At 32.8% G+C, this 18,370-nt stretch overlaps 1 protein-coding gene and 1 pseudogene across 4 annotated transcripts in view; both read right to left on the bottom strand.

Annotated features, from left to right (window-relative positions):
• The window catches only part of ZFAND3 (zinc finger AN1-type containing 3), a 324,385-nt gene that overhangs the window by 149,496 nt on the left and 156,519 nt on the right, over positions 1-18,370 (bottom strand). The gene's annotated exons all lie outside the window — the stretch shown is intronic.
• LOC127563543 (uncharacterized) lies at positions 16,664-16,779 on the bottom strand (annotated as a pseudogene).

Here is an 18,370-nt window from a genome sequence, read left to right as displayed (position 1 = left end):
TTGAAGGTTATTATATATATACATACATACATACATATATATATATATATATATAGATATATATATAGATATAGATATAGATATATCTAGATATATTAGATATATCTCCATTTATATCACTGGAGGAAATATTCATGTCAAAGACACCACAGATTTACTTTTTAATTTATTAAAAAATATTAAGACTAATATTGTGGTTAAACATTCCTCTCTTATCGTAACTAGCTATGACTCAGGACAGATTATATAACCTGCTAATTACCAGGTACAACTCCTTAAGATCTATATCAAATCATAAATTAGTTGCAATGATTATGACATGAGTCCTCATGTTGACAAAAAATACAGAGCCCTGAATATTTTTGCTTTCAATAAAGTCCTCATTATGGTTTGAAGATGACCTAAGGTTCTTAAAGGCTAAGTCAATGGGACTAAGCTTATGGCAGCCTAGAAAAGATTATCCATGATGATTGGCCATTATTATGCAGCTGTACCGTGTGGGTATGAAGTCAAAGGAAAATAGCCACAGCATCAGTTTAGTTTAGGGAATTCTACAGAAGCAAATCTCCGAATGAACCAAGAGGATGAAGAATTCACCAAAGCAAATCTCAAAGATTGTTTACTATAAAGGGATTTCTCTGACAGTTGAAAAAATATTTCACCAACCAAAAACTATGTCTTTCAAATACTGATATTTTGGTATATGGAAAATTTTTAAATAAAGTAAGAGGTGAAGCTGGTTGCTTGCTCTGAGGCATTATGTTTTAATCCTATCTGTTCTTGTCATTCTCTACTCCTGTTTAAGTCTCATAGGTAGCAGAGGAGGGGGAAAGCAGGTATGAAAAATGTCAAATAAGCTTATTTGACAACTATCCATTACATGCAGCAGCTCTGAATATTGAGCATAGCGAGACTGGATATTGATTTAAGAAAGAATTTTTTGTTGTTTCTTTTTGCTTAGAATTTTATGGGTTTCAGGAAACTTAACTATTTTTCGATTCCATTCGATATCAAATTTTGGGATAAAATCTTCAAAAATTAGAAAGGAATTAATCAAATCAGCTCTTTGGCCCCATATGTATAAGATGAAAAGGAAGATTGGGAAAAATCTACTTTATTGACAATGGCTTGAAATAAAGTCATTTTAAAACTAATTAACAGGCTTTGTTCTCATTTTCTGGTAATTTTTTAAAAAATTATTTTGTTTTGTTTTACAACTAGTTAGGCGTTATTGTCTCTTTCTGCAACTGAGTCAATAACACTTTTTTTTTTTCCCACTACACATTTCACTCACTTTGCTGCTTCATCACCTAGACCTTTGGCCATCCACTGGAATTGAATTTGGCCATCCAAGTGACCCCTGTACCCTTTAATTTAATGCACTTAGCTCTCCACCATGCTGAGGTCATACTATCCTAATGAGTGAATCACCATTAATTCACATTTTACTCCAATCATTTTTTTTTTTTTTGGCCATTCACAGCCTGCTTTCTATTGAATTCCCTCTACCAATAATGGATCTTACCAAATGTCTAGCAACCATATATGTACCTTCCCATCTCTTCCAAAAATCAAAATTCCTCTTCAACCTACTACTCTCCCAGGCCAATCAGATCCCTTCATTACATTACAATGGAAGATCCTTGAGGGTAAAGACTAATCTTTGGTATTTGTATCCACATATTTTGGTATATAATAAATGTCTAATGTTAATCTGATTCAATTCATTCATTTAATCATTACACAAACTATAAGAAAAGTATTTTATGATCCCACCTTACATTTACAAAGAAATTAATTGTTACTACTTTACATTAACTTATTTTTTATTTCTTTTCCTTTTAAACTAATATGTCATTGCTTACACATGTTCTCTTTGGAAAGATTTGGGACCATAGTTCAATCAAGGCCTGACCCATCAGAACTTAAGAACTATAAGACATTTAATGTTTATTGATATTTGCTGAAATTGAAGATAACCGAATGCAGGTTTCTTTTTAAACAGACAGTAACATGTCTGCACACTAAGAAGCAAAAGATAATTAGAAATAGAGAAAGATAGAATGAAAAGTTTCTGAGTGGTTCATTAAACACTAGTGAAGAAATGACAGGTGAATTGCAAGTTTCAAAATATAACAAAGGCAACATCAAAAGCAGCATGTTAAAAGACTCAAGATAGCTGCCTGAACAGTTAAGTAGCCCAACTCCCATACACATCAGGCTCCAGTGAAAACCTAAAAATAGTAAAGGACTAAATGAGAACCAAAATATACAATAGTAAATTGTAATGAATTACTTTATTCCAGAACTGCACAAAAAGATCAGTTAGAAGCTCACAACCAATAAAATACCTGGCAGTAAAGTTACCATAATATGAAGGATACACAGGTGACCAGAGATCAGCCAGAGACATTAAGAGCCTGCAAGATTCTGTATCTGGAGGCACTTAATGACTTGACATGAGAAAGGCCCAAATTGGTTTGAAATCTACATTGGAAGACTGATAGTCTACAAAGCTAGGACACTGCCAGGCCCAGGGACTCTGAGGAGCATAGTATTCTATCCTAAGATTCTACAAACTTTGAAGACAGTGTTCAAACATTCAGGAGAAGACTAAAACCTAATAGGACCATTAGTATAACTGTATTTTATGTGGTATAAGTGAGCATAAGAATCCAAATGACAGAGTTCTAGATGAAGCAGAGTTGAATATCAGACCTAAAAACAGAATCGGAGGCAGACAAAAAGATCTAAATCTGACTTAAAGGTTGAGAGACTATGGTTAAAAAGAATACACTGACCTAAAAATTATTATTGTTACAGACTCATCACAAGTCCATTGTAGAAGAAGAAAGGAACTTTACTATGATGGTAAGGAGAGACTAAAAAGGGAGAAAAATGGATTTTTCAAGAGACTACATGAAATGTGGACCAAATGAAGCAAATAAATTCTTAAAATTAAATAGGTGTAGGGGCAGTTAGGTGACGCAGTAGATAGAACACTAGTCCTGAAGTCAGGAGAACTTGAGTTCAAATCTGAACTCAGACACTTAATACTTCTTAGCTGTGTGACCCTGGGCAAGTCACTTAACCCCAAATGCCTTGGGGGAAAAAATAAGTAGTTTTGAAGGAAAGATGGAAAAAGCAAAAATAGCTTAGAATAGAAAGTTGCAAATTACTTAGATAAGTAATAGATTCCCTGAAAATTAGAATAGACCAAACAGAATGCAAAGACTCCATAGTCCAATTAACATATGTAAATATATTGTCAATATTTTGTTTTAATTAATATTCTATTTTAGTTGATAAATATATGAGAATAAAATGTAAGATTCATGTGGAAATAACAGGTCCAGGGGATATCATTTAAGAAATCTCAAATAATCAGTAAAGCTGACAAAAATAGATTCTGGAGAGAAAATAAGGATATTATTAATATGGGAAAATAAGCATATTAGTCCACTAATGGTGGAATTTTGAATTGGTCTAGTCATTCTAGAAAGGAATTTGGAATTGTGCGCCAAAAGTCACTAATGTTTGCTTCCAAGTCCTTTGACTCAGTGATACCAAAAAATCTAGGAAATAAAAGAGTCTTACCAGAGCCACATACAAAAATATTTATAAAAGTTCTTTTTTGGGGCAGCCAGAAATTAGAAATTAATGCAGGAAAGGGGAGGGATAGTCTTCCTACTAGAGGATGGCTAAGCAAAGTGTGGTATATAAATACAATGGAATTATTACTATACCATAAGAAATGACAAAATGGATACTTTCTAATAAGACTGGGAATACTATTAAAAACAGAGTAGAGACAACTTTAACAGACTCAATAATGCTGAATAAATATGATCAATTATAATTCCAGAGGACATATAATGAAGCATGCCAACAAGCTGACACAAAGATGATGAATTCTGAATATAGAAAGAGAGACATATTTTTGGATGGGACCAATATGAAGAATGTGGATTACTTGAATGTGCAAATCTGTGAAGAGAGATTTTTTTTTCCTTTTTTTTCTTCCCACTGGGATGAGAGAAGGGGCAAGAGGTAGCAAATGATTTTTCTTTCTAATTTTTAAAAATTTTAAAATAAAAACTGTCCAAATTTATTAGAATCAAAAGAATTAAAGATACAATAAGTCCCAGGAATATCACCAAAAACCCAGGACTAAATTATAACTTTGGAGGGGAGATTAAATGGGGTAGGGAAGAAGAACCAAAGAGGGTAAAAGAGAAAAGAATGGAGTTAAGGGGATGTTCATAAAATGAGAAATGGATGAATAAATTATGATATTAACAATAACACAGATGACATTTACACATAATGCTTTTTTTAAGGTTTGCAAAAGTCACTTTACATTTATTACCTCATTTTGGCATATGAACATTATGAAATACTGTGTTGTAAGAACTAATGAAAAAAATGTTCTCAGAGAATCCTGGAAAAATTGTATGAACAGATGTATAATGGAGTGAGTAGAACTAGGAAAATAATTTATACAATAATAAACATTGTAAAGAAAAATAACTTTTGAAAGATTTAAGAATTCTGATTATAGTAATGAGGAGCTATAATTCCAGAAAGTCTATTAAGGTTGTTCATCCTTCACTTTTAAAGAGGACCAATGACATTATAAGTTGTCTTGACTTGCACATGAATTGGATTTAAATGAGGCAAAACTGCCCAAAGTCCTCCGACTCATTCTTTTTTTCTGAATCAATGAAGTCCAATGGCAGGTAGAAAGTCAGAAAGACTAGGGAAGTAAAGCAGTGGATATAGCCCTGGAGTTTTTAAGGCCAAGCTACAGCATTCCACAGTATTGGCTTCAGCCAGCTTTGTGGTCATTGGAATAAACTCCATGCATTCTGCTAGGGAAAAATCTTCACATGCTTGGTGAACTAACAACAATAGGTTGGAGGCCTACTAGTTAGCCAAACCTGGTTTTAGCAAATCTGCAGAGAATGTTAACTAGGATGTGGCATGCTACTGAGAGCTTTTTGGAATCACAGGTGAGAGGGTGATAATAGTAGATACCAAACATGGATAAGCAATCCAGAAAAGGCTGTCACAGAAAAGGGTCACAGAATTTTTCTTTTTTAAGTTCAGAATGGAATATAGACAAGCAAGACAGCTTTGAAAGTAATGATTCAATTTGTACTTCTAAAAAATACAAGTTTTACAGAAAAGAAAGTGATATTTGCTATAAAATCCTCATTTGTGTTCTGTCTATGAAAATACACATTTTTCTGATATTTAAATTCAGAATAAGGCAAATTAAATTAAAAAAAAATTTAAGAGCAGCACACAGGTAGGAAGAATGCAGAATTTTACCAGCAGAAATGAGCTCCTAGAAATCTGTTTTCTTTCTCGGTATTTTTTACAGTATAGTTTCACCTGGGGGAAGGGATAGAAGTACCTAGCTGAAACCAGTATCTAAGAGATGAGAATTTTGAAACTTGCATTCATCTTTCAAGCTTACTATTTACAAATCGAGACCGTAGGTTCTGCAAACTGTATCTGCAGAGGAGAGAAGAGGAGAAGGAAAGGGAGGAGTAGAAGAACTAAGCAGACTTTATTTTAAAAACACTGAATTATCTCAGAAATCTGTGGATCATTGGGTACTTCAAATATTAGTCGAAGCAACTCTGAGATGGAAAGGCAGTATGAATAACTGAATGTCAAATAGCATATAGGGCTATCTGGCTATCTACCTCCTCTGCCTCTATCTCCTTTTCTACCCTAATACTGGCCCCTCTCTGCATGAATTCTCTTTTTGGTTTCTGGATTATCATTTACAAAATTAATTAGCATTTAAGAAAAGTGTAAAGTTGCCCAATGCTGTGCTCTCTGTTTCCATTTTCTTAAACTGTGCATGTGACCCTACCTCCAACCTACAGCTAGAATTTCTTCTACTAGAGAGCTTTTCTAATATATCTCTTTGCCTGAGATTTTCCTTGCTTCTCCCAGAATCAACACCAGATTCAAAAAGACTTGAGTGACAGAGCCCACAAATATCTGGAGTGTAATAAATTCCAGCAGAAGATATTTTGGAAGAACTTCAGGAAAGGTCTGTATCAATCTGTCCCAGTAAAGAAGCCAGTGGGGATCAGCAAAATGGCTGTGAGACCTCAAATGCAACTACCAAATGGCAAATAGTGAGCCCCTGAACCCCAGTATAACAAGTGGGACTTGCCACACTTACCCAACACACAGGATCTCGGCAGCACCAGCCCCAGGGCACCCTTGTCACCCTGTAGAAGAAGCTTGGGACAATCTTCCCATTGCCCTAAGAACAGAATTCAACCTTTAAAAATAAACAAAAAAGCAAAAAGAGCTCTAGTTCTGACCATGGATAGTTATTGTGGAGATAGGAAAGAGCAGACCTCAAAGCCTGAGGACACTAAAGGCAAAATGATTCCAGATGAAACCTCAAAGGATGATACTCAAAAGGCTCTCTTGGAAGAATTCAAAAAGGATCTTAAAAAACTTAGAAGAAAAATGAAGAAAGGAAATGAGAACTTTGAAAAATGAAAAACAGAAACTGTCTGAAGAAAACTACTCCTTAAAAATTAGATTTGACAAAATAGAAAAGGAAAATAACTCCCTGAAAAATAGAATTGGTGAAATGGAAAAACAGAACATTCTCTAAAAAAGAGAATTGGCAAAATGGAAAAAAAAAAATCCAATGAACAAAACAACTCATTTAAAAGTTCAAAAATAAGCTAGGTTACATTATATTTTGTTAAAAGTTACTTTAATCAGGAAGGAGGTACGGAATAAATCTTCTCGAAGTCTTTTCATTCTAATTCTATATATATGCTTATTAACATTTCTTATATGAGTAATTCCCTGAAACAAATTGTGTAATGAACTCGAATGAATGAATCTGAATCATACTCACTAACAGGATAAATGCTTAGTTTTTAGTGACCTAGCAGAGATGGGTAAGAGAGATAGAACCTGGAGCTTCGATCTTATTTCTTTTCTCATTCCAAAGATCATATAATCATAACAGTCAATCAATAAGCATTTATTAAAGCATAATAATTAAATTGCTAATTACTGCTAATTATCTGCTATGTGTCAAGCACTAGAAGTCAGTTAGCAGAAAGAAATTAAAAATCCTAAATGGCTGCTGAATGAAATCAAGATTAAGGGTATATTTAATCTCTGAATTAATATAGCTCTTTTTCAGGATTTTTCGTAATGTGTCCATAATGTGTAACCATTTTTGTTTCTGGCATATAACACTGAATAAAAAACTTCATTTCGTTTAGAGCAATAACAATCATCCTGTGTTCATTTATCAGTGTTCAAAAAGTATTTTCTTTTTAATATCCAGATTGAGGTTATTTCTTATAAGGGAGATTTTAATATTTCTTGATCGGGGAGGGAAGCTTATCCCTTTGATTTTTCAACTATTTTGTCTCCTTTTCTTGAGAAGGGAACTTAAATTTAGAGCTGAAAGGGAAGTTAAGTCATCTTGTCAATAGTCCCTCATTTTATAGATGAAGGAACCAAGGCCCAGAATTTGTCCAAGGTCATAAAAAGCAGGAAAAGTTAAAATGCTAGCTCTCTCCTGCTTTTTCCACTGTGGTAATGGGTTATATAAATGGCTATATATGCATAAAGTTAATTCACATCTTTTTCTTTAGGAAGTTATCCTCAATTAAGCCCAAGGTTTTTAGGCCTACAATGTTATCTCTTCTCTAGGTATTTGTTTAAAAAAGGTTAAGAACCAACACTAAAAGCTAAATGATAAAAACGAAGATCCTGCTGTCTGTCTCTGTTCATCCAGATCTACCTAATCTCAATCTAAAAAATTAGTATCTTCAAATTGTAATGCTAAAGAAAGCAGCCACTAGAGGGTGGACAAGTCAGACCCAGGTTCACTTCCATTTTTTTCCCCACTCTCATAAATCAAACATATGCTATTTTAATTAACATTGCTAGGCTTTGACATTCAGCTACAAAAATTACTTCTTCCTTCACTTCTTAATGACATTAAAAATTCTCAAACATAGTATGCAACAGCATGATTTTGTATTTCTGAAAAATGTTTCTTCTTTTACTTTATTTGGATATAAGATTCTATTTTGAATTCTATCATGGGAAATTTCCCTAAGATGTTAATGTTTGTTTATTGTTTATTGTTCTGGTGCATGATAAAATTTCACACACACACACACACACACACACACACACCCAAACAACAACAACAAAACATCACACCTGAGTCATATAAAATATAGTCATCTTCTTCATTAAGCATATTAGCCAAGACAGAGGTAAAACTTTTTAATACCATTTCCTAAAATAATTTACATGCTTCCTACAAAGATATCCTAACAATCCAGATCCTTTCACTTTAAAATAAACCTGTAATGACACTATTTTACAATATTTAAATCACATACAAAAAGTAAACGCCATTTATATTGCTAACCTGGAAATCCATTGCTTTCAGTGTTTGGAGAAAGAATGAAAGTATAAGTATATTCAAGATAAAATAAATGATGATCAAAAGTTTTATTTTAACACAATTATCAACAGCGTGTGTGTGTGTGTGTGTGTGTGTGTGTGTGTGTGTGTTGTGTGTGTTGCCCACTGTGAGTTTTCAAGTGCATACAGAAAAAGAAAGGGAGGAGTGGTAATATATTGCTGGGTACTCTGACAGACTGTTTCCTCCTGGGAATTCACTATGTAATGTGGGTGGCACAATTGAAATACATAATGTGTTGAGGATTCATTAAATTTTATGCCTTTTACATTCCATATACCAATAATAAGAAAGGATACAAATTGATTAATTAACAGGGAAGAAAGAGAAATTCAAGCAATTTGAAGATACTTGAGGCAGAGAAAAATTACTTTAAATTGTCTACTTTGGATTACAGGGCTCCTACCCATAGTTAATTTTTATGGGTTTGTATTTGTAAAGATAAGCTACATGTAAGACATTTTTATAAGTGGTGGTTAATTTACTACATAACATGGAGATTCATTCAGCTGCTACTGAATGACAATCTTATTTGTGTCACAAACTTCTTTGGCAGTCTGCTTAAGTCTATGGACATATTCTTTGATGGTTTTAAATGCACACAATAAATGCAATAAATAAAATACAAAAGAAACAAATTTTAATGAAATATAAATATAAAACTTTAAAAAAAAAAACTCGGGTTAAAAACCCTTATTATTTTATTGTATTAATCCCTGTTTTGAAAAATTTCTTATTATCTTGGTGAAAACCAAACTTTTCAATTTTGCTCCCTTCCTCTGAATCATCAAGTAGACTGGTGATAATGAGGAGCCCTAAGAGTTTACTGAGTTGGGAGTGGGTTGACAAGGAAGCACAGGAGAATAAGGATAGAATACTAATAACTACACAAAGGCTTCTCATAAGGTGGTGACACTTGAGCAATCACTAAATAGGACACTAAATATTGTAATAATTAAAAGAAAAAAATAAATACATCCCAGCAGGGAGCTACATATATGGTAGATAAAATGCCCAATTCAAGGAAAAGCTAAAAGGCAATTAGATGCATAAAGGAGAGTAATAGGTATAGTTCAGGATCATATATTAGCTTTCTTTGGATTGTACTATATATCACTGACTCAGATTAAATTTAACAGTTTACTAAAATGTCCAGATCATTTTCATTTTTACAAGGCCTACTACCCACATATACTTTCATCATTATCTTCTTCAGACTATAATGTGTATCTTAGGCCTTATCCTCTTCTATTTTCCTTCTTAAGTGATAATTATTTCTAAATAAATAGCTTCCAAATCCAAATATCCAATCATTCTTTTTCCAGTTCCATATTATGAATTACTTCTTAAGACATTACCACCAAGATACACCAGTGGTATCTTAAACTAAATCTGTCCAAAAGATAATTCTCTGCATTTCACAAACCCACTGGGTTTTCTAATTTTTCCATTTTAAGATGGTACCATTATTTTTCTAATGACCCAAATTTGCAACACTGGAATTATTTTCTTGATTCTTTTCCTCTCCCTTTTCTTCCCTTATCCTTCAAGTCCAATCATTTGTTAAAAAATCTTGTTTCTTCAATTACAATATATTTCACCATCTATCCTCTCCAATTCATACTTAAACAGCTTGCTGTTTCTTCTCTCCAATCTTTCTTTCACATAGATGTCAAAATAATATTCCTAAAACAAATATTATATCACATGTCCCTCCTCAAAAATATTCTGTGCCTCTTTGTGGAGCTAGAATAAAATGCAGAAACCTAAGCATTGAAATGCTTACAATATGAGACTCATCTTTCCAGTCATTTCATATTATCTCTTCTTCAGTTCCGGTTTCCTTGCTTACTGTTCTTGGTATACAATACTTCATATCCCTTGCCTCTCTAACATTGCACAGATGGTCCTCCAGACCAATACACAGAAAGCATTGTTTCCTTTATTCTGCCTTGAAAACTGCCTTGCAAGGAAGGAGCCACTTCCTAGTGAGTCTTTTTCTGATTCCACCAGGTGTCAGTACTCTTTTTCTCTTGAAATTACTGGACATACATTTTTCATTTACTATCCCCTGAACATTTTGCATCCATCTGGTGGAAAGTTAAAAAACCTCTAAGGTTTTGACTTTGTATCTTTAAAGGAAATGTAAAGAAGGAAGAATTTGGCAAATGTTTATTACTAAATTTAAAGTGATTATGGTATTTCTTTGCTCAGAAATCTTCAGTAGCTCCCTATTGCCTATTGGTTAAGTTTAAAAACAAACTAACAAATTATTGTTTGGCATTTAAAGTCTTTCACTGTCTGAAGTCAACTTATTATAGTTTTTCATTATTTCCTTCCCACATGATATTCCAGCCAAATAAATACTTTTTATCACTAGGACTTTTCCCTACATCCTCCATGCTTTTATTACATTTACCCCTTATTTATGAAATGCCTTTTCTCCTTTTCCTCTTTATCCATTTTAAGTTTATTCATCCTTGTCCAGTGCAAATGCCTCTTTCCTCCACCACAAACATAGAAAATCCCTCTGTTTTGTAGCTTTCATTTGTCACTAAATGTTGCCATTATTTATGTTCAGTCACACACACACGCGCCCGTTCTCTCTCATATATATATATATATATATATATATATATATATATATATACACAGAGAGAGAGAGAGAGAGAGAGAGAGAGAGAGAGAGAGAGAGAGAGAGAGAGGAAAAGAGCAGGAAGAGGGGGATGGAGATGGGGAGGAAGAGAAAGGAATAGGGAGAGGGGAACTTCAATCTGTATTCAAACACAACAAACACAACCAATTGTTTCTGTTAAGATTTTTCATCTTAAGTCCTTCGGAGTAGTCATGATCATTGTACTGCTGAGAATAGCAGTCATTTACAGAATATAGTTACATTTGTTACATTTCCTACAAGTAGAAAGTTCCATGAGGACAGGAACTAAATGTTATCTAAAACTAGTTAGCATTTTTTTCTGTGCCTAGTAGCAATAGCTGATGTTCACAGCTCAAGGTTTAAAAAGCACTTTACATTACCATCTCTCTCTTACACACACACACACACACACACACACACACACACACACACACACACGCACGCACGCCCCAGAGGAGGGGGCCACGAACTAGGCAGTGATTAGAACACTAGGTTTGGAGTCAAGAAGATCCATCTTCCTGAACTCAAATCTGTCATTTAAAATCTGTTTGCCTCAGTTTCTTCATCTGTAAAAAGAGCTGGAGAAGGAAATAGCAAACTACTTCAGTATCTGCCAAGAAAATTCCAAATGAGGTCACACACACACACACACACACACACACACACACACACAATTGTTCAATCATGTCTGACTGTGGATGTCCCTCCAAGGACCACAGCACACCAGGCCTTCTATCTTCTATCTCTCAAAGCTTGTCCAAGTTCATGTTCACTGTTTCTATATTATCTATCCATCTTATCCTCTGTTATTTCATTTTCCTTTTGCCTTCAATCTTTCTCAATGAGCCCCATCTTCTCATTTATGTGGCTTGTGTGCATCTATTTCACACATGTACATACACATATATACACACAGATGTGTGTGTATTCATATGCCTAGGTGCTAAATAAATGCTTGAATTGAATGTCTAAGGGTTATATCAAATTCTAAAATCATGATCTGTTGAATAATGCTTTCCTCTCCTATTGCCCAAAAGAACTATGGTAAAATTAGGAATTTTGAAGCTGATGAAGAACAATAAATGTCTATGTACTGGTGTATAAAAAATTTTTTTTCCCTCAGGCTTTGAGAAACATTTGGACTCCCATTCTTCAGGACTTTGCAAAGTATACATTTATGTCTCAAGTATATGGATATATAGACTACTTTAAAATAACAAAAAAGCAGAACATTTTCCCAAAAGCAATAATGAAGTTATCAAATATAATTCTATCCACGCTCAGATTTCACCATTAATCACTCTTACAAATTCACTAGGAATATCAGAAGATTTAGAAAACTGATGACTGCCAGATTTTATTAATAATTATAGGAACATTCTATTCAGGATTCTGAGATGATCACAAATGATTAGATTTGCAAAGCACAGTCCTCTGGGAGTACTATCTTCAAACATGATCTTGCAATTAAACATTCAGAAATTATCTTCTACATTTTATGTAAAATTATTCAAAAGAAAACTCATTGAAAAATAAGTAAATAAAACTGAGGTGTTTCTGAGTTTTTCAAAATCTTATTAGTATATTCTGAATGAAGCTCTAACAAAAACATGAAAAGACTGACATGGCTGCAGGTGAAAACAAAAGGTATTCTGATTAAAACAAGATCAGTTTTCAGTTAAATTTATTTCAGTTAATATTTCAGTTAAAATCCCACAATGATAATTTGGAGATATGGGATGATAGGATATCTAGTTCAGAATACTGCAGAGCTGGATAATTAACAGAATTGTAACACAAAAACTCCTCAATGATCAATATAAGATGTGGTGAATGCCAATGCTGAAAACTTCTTAAGTGGTATCAGGACATTACTAAAGAAGCTGCATTATCTTAAAAGATAAATTCAGAGATGGCATCTGAATTTGCTGCTGCAACAAAGAAAAGACGATTCAAATGAAACCTGTATGGTAACTAATTGTGTATTATGGACTGCCTTTTCCTAACAAATAGATGTATTTCAGAAACTGAGAATATTTTTTCATTTCATTTGATATAACAATTTAAAGTAAAATATTTAAATTGCAAACCAAGAAATTTTGAGTCTCTTCACCTGATCTGTAGCAGAAATGGGTACTTCAGGAGCATCATTTTCTTCTTCTGTAAAATCAGGGTTATTAAACATTATCTCTAAGATTCCTTTCAATTCAGAATGCTATAATCAGCCTAAAGCGACAACAGGCACAAAGAAGGATTCCAAAGTAAACAGTAATTTGTTTACTTTTCAAAGAGGTGGCAAGTGGCTAGCTCATCAAAAGTCAGGAAGAAAAGCTCAAATTGGGCCTTAGACACACTGGGCAAATCACTTAACCCTATTTGCCTCAGTTTTTCCACTTGTAAAATGAGCTGAAGGAAACAGCAAGCTCTTCCAGTACCTATGCAAAGAAAACTCCAAATGGAGTCACAAAGAATGAAACATAACTGAATAACAACACTTGTTTTACTCTACTTCTGTCAACAGTACTCAAGGTATCAAAAAGGCATCTTAAAAAGTTTTCTGATTATGTTCCAGAATTCTTCAAGAATTTTTTGAGCTTAAGTTACAAAAAGTTGTGAACTACAGACACAAATGAGTAAGTATATATATAGAAACAGTAGAGCAAAATACTGCCTTATAAAGCTTTTTGAAAACAAAATGTCTCCCCATTATCAAAATCATTAAGGATTCCTCAAAACATAATTATAAATATATATCCTTGTTCAACAACTTTTTGATCATAAGAAAACTGATAAATGTAAGCCAAAGTCACCACTATGTTGGAGAAGATCCAATAAAGAATCCAAGGTGAAGAGGGATTCCTTGGGGATCCTCCAGGTGCTATTACTTAGAAGGCAACATTGTGGTAATTCCATCAAAATTTGAAACATCAGAGAGCTTCCTGAGTATAGATATGTAATCCATTCAAAGAGATTTGACTTGACCATCTATATAGAAAAGATTAAGTTGACAAGCATTTGGATCTGCAATCTATAGTTTGTTCAACCAAATGTAAACCTGGCAAAGGCAGTATATACTTGGAATAAATTATGCTCAGAATTTGCTTTTGTTTTGTCTTCTGGGGAGGGAGGTTATTTTTAAGCCAACTAGACTACCTCTGGGAGATTGTATAACTCCATTAATTTAAGTTTCCCATAAAAGCAAAGACTCATCTTTTTAATACCAACATTCTATTAGTAATGTTGTATGGACACAGCAAGACATGGAATTCCAGGCTTTCAAAGAATTAAAAATGGATTATCACAAAAAGAACAACAGCGAAGTGCTTAATGATGTTAATAGGAATAAACATATAATCAATGACAAACTCTAAAGAATAACAAATTGAATCGTGCAATTGAAAGAGAAAATGAGTTGTTCAGTTTGTCAAGGGTAATAACAGAAAGATATGTCTCAATTAGTACCTGTGCACATCAGGAAAAAGTCCAGAAGGTCTTGTGTCTTTTGGGTGTATACCCTGTGACAAACTTACTGGTAAAGCAAGGAAAAGGGATGGGCAGATGTGAATGGGCTGGTATCCAAATTGTTGGAAGGAAACTACCAAATCAATGAGATCACAGATTCATTTGACTGAATATACATGTAAAAATTTACTGGACACATTTTTGGTTCCTTATTTACCTTCCTAAAAAGACGTATCCAAACACATAACTTTCAAAAAACTTGAATATGAATAATGTAGGCTTTGTTGTTCAAGAAGAAAAAAAATTTAAATCAAACAAGTTTTTAAACACCAATCGTGCCTAAAACTTCCACTAAGCCCTAACTTTCCTTCAAGGAGCTTTCTACCACGTGCTAAATTTTATGATACCTATTTAAGAAAGACAACAGGAAATCTGGAGACCATAGAGAGCAGCAAGGATAAGTAGTAAATGGAGAATACAAAAAATAAAATATTTATGTTCTATATTTAAATCTAAAATCATGCATAATAGAATTCTAACTAAATAATGTTTATGAAGGTTATCTGAGTTTAACTCTCAAAAGCAACCAAAACATTAACTATTTGGGACTCCAAGGATTAGAATCCACAACTGCAATTTTAAAACTCAATGTTCCTGACTAAAGGTGTACTTGATCACAATTGGCATTGAAGTAGAACAGCCTGATTCTTGCAGCACAAATTGCTTGGTTAAAAACTCCCCACTGAAGGAGATTCACAAACTGTCTTCTCTTTTTCTTTGTCTCCCTAGCATTAAGTGCATACAGTGTTTGACATCTAAATAAGCTCTTCATAAAGGCTTACTGATGAACTGATTATACAGACATCAACATCTGTTTTCTTTTTAAATTTAAAAAGTTATGATTTTGTAACACTTTGAAGATACTGAAACAAGTAATTGAATTTAGAATAAATTCCCCCAAATGCTTCAAAATTTGAATTGTTTTTGACTCAAGACAATTATATGATTTGATGCAAAATGAGATGACAAGAATCATATAAAAAAATCAATATCATAAAAACAATCAATTTGAAAAGATTTGGGAACTTTGATCAACACAATGATTAACCACAATTCCAAAGAACTCATGAACATACATACTATCCAGACAGAAAAACTGAAAGACTCAAGAGTGGAAATTGAAGCATATTGTCTTTTTTCCATTTTCTTTTGGACAGGCATAAAGTAAGAATTTGTTTTATATGAGTGTACATATTTGTAATAGGTTTTGCTTTTCTTGCTTTTTCAATGAGTGGTGAAAAAGACAATTTGAAACTTAAGATAAAATAAAAAATTAATACTATATACTATAATAAAAAGAATTGTCTTGCATAATAGAATTTGGAACTTAAGATAAAATTAAAAACAATAAATAACATATATTACAATAAAAAGAATTATCTGTTTGATTGACAATGTAATTTGTCCTATGTAGTCTTATGTTTTCAAGTCATTGGAGTGAATGGTAGCCAAATAATTGATTTTTAATTTTTTTTAAAAATCTATAGACACTGGAAGAATCTTATTTTCTCTCATTTAAATACAGGTATTTGCTTATTAATCTTTTGGAGCAAAATGTTCTCTTCACTGCAGGATGTTCTCCTATTAATAAGAAAATAGTTAAAAGTAATTCAGAGCACCCTTCCAAATATCTACTCAAAATATAAATGAAAAATTATTCAACACAGCTCTGGCACAGATCTGATAGATAGCCAGAATTTAGAAATTTTCTTGCTGATTTTTATTCATATTACTCCTATTAACGTAAATGTTATCTGTAGTATCTCAATTTCCACTCCAACACACGCTACTATATACTTAAAGCAAGCCTTTTCAATCATGTAAGACCAACTGTACAACTCTGGGGCTCAAATCAGAAGATATGTTTCGAATCTGTATTCTACCATTAACTAGTTTTGTGATTAGTAAAATCACTTAATTAGAAAATTGGGGTACTACTTGCATATGGTTGATATTTTATCTTTTTTTTTTTTTTATTTAAAAAAAATATGGAACGCTTCACGAATTTGCGTGTCATTCGTGTCATCCTTGCGCAGGGGCCATGCTAATCTTCTCTATATCGTTACAATTTTAGTATATGTGCTGCCGAAGCGAGCACATATGGTTGATATTTTAAAAGGAAAGATATTTTAAAGCTCTATAGAAAGGAATGATTAGTTATAGTGGTTCCTAGAACATGGATGATTTAGAAAATCATCATGGTGGAGTAGTGAAAACACGGGATTGAGATGCAAATGACATTTGCTTTCTGTGTGATTAAAAACCTCTTTGGACCTCTCATTGTCCTTATTTATAAAATGAGAAGAGTTGAACTAGAAAACCCTAAAATGTCTTCTGTCTTAAGTCAATAATCCTATAGGATCTCATTAGGAAATGTTCTTCTAAATTAACATTATCAATAGTCCTCTTTCCCATACTAAGATATTAGAATTGGATTAATCCTGAAAAAATATATCTTAACTATAATGACACATTATCACTGGAAACTTTTAAACATCAACAAATAACAGTCTTTGAGGGATTTTTTTAAATAAATGAGATGCGGGACAAAATGACTAACCTTTAAAGTACCTCCCAACTTTAAAATTCTATGATTTTTAACATAGAATCTATGATTTTATGATAGATAAAATTCTGATTTAACTACTCCCAATACCTTTAATTTCTATGCTAAGATTGACAGTCGTTCATTCTCGTGATTCAAATTCTTTTTTCCTAATGTCTTGACCATTGCTCCTAGAGGTATAATGTCATAAATTTTATCTATATTGGTACCAATATTAAATATCCATACAGACATGATCCTGTTAATCCCTCTCACCTCCCTAGGCCACATTTATGCTGATTCTTTTATTGATCAACTTATAGAAAACAGAGAGAAGGAAGAAAGGAAAAGTGAAAGCAGAGAAGATAAACAGAGCCATATAAACAGTTTTAGTGATCGAGAATATAAAGAGAAGTAAACAAACAAATGAGTTGCTAAAACCTTAAAAAGAAAAGAGGATTTAAATCAGGATTTTAAAAAAAATCTTTAATGTAGCTTCCACCAATTAAAAAGCTGTGATAATACTGAAATAGAATAAATGCTAACACAAAATCTTAATCTAGTTAGGAAATCAAGTTTGCCAAACAAATGAAAGTGATGAAATAATATTAAGCATTTTGGAACAATTTATATCCAAGAAAAAATAACTAATTCTATTAAAACAGCACTCTAAGCTCTTTATTTAACAGTCTTTGCTGGCCCAGTTTTAGTTACTTAAAAAACGAACCAAACTGTATTTCTTTAAAAATCTATATTTTGAAATTCCAATTCTGGGGCAAAAGAAACCTTAGAAATCTAGATGTAGCCCGATTTTGTTTCTAAGAAGATTGTTCCTAAACCATTTCTCAACAACTATAAGGAATAATTTTTCTATAAACTCTGTGAACTTCTAGTGTTTAGCTTGCAACATAATTCAAATTGCTTATACTGCAAGATCAAGTTATTTATTTTGAAATTTCGATCTATGGATTAGCAAAACTATGCATATTTCTAGGTAACTAAGATTTTGTTAATTTTTATTTCTGGTTGAAGATTAGATTCTTTTTAACTTTCCTTCATATTTTAGATACTCTGTTCCATCTTTGGGGATATCTTCTAGAGGTGACTTTGGTTATTTTCCTGGATCCAATACAATATCCAAATG

The sequence above is a fragment of the Antechinus flavipes genome, chromosome 4, assembly GCF_016432865.1.
Source record: "Antechinus flavipes isolate AdamAnt ecotype Samford, QLD, Australia chromosome 4, AdamAnt_v2, whole genome shotgun sequence".
In the NCBI taxonomy this organism is placed as follows: domain Eukaryota; kingdom Metazoa; phylum Chordata; class Mammalia; order Dasyuromorphia; family Dasyuridae; genus Antechinus; species Antechinus flavipes.
The sequence above is the reverse complement of the archived record's forward strand: the minus strand, read 5'-3'. Positions and strand labels throughout refer to the sequence as shown.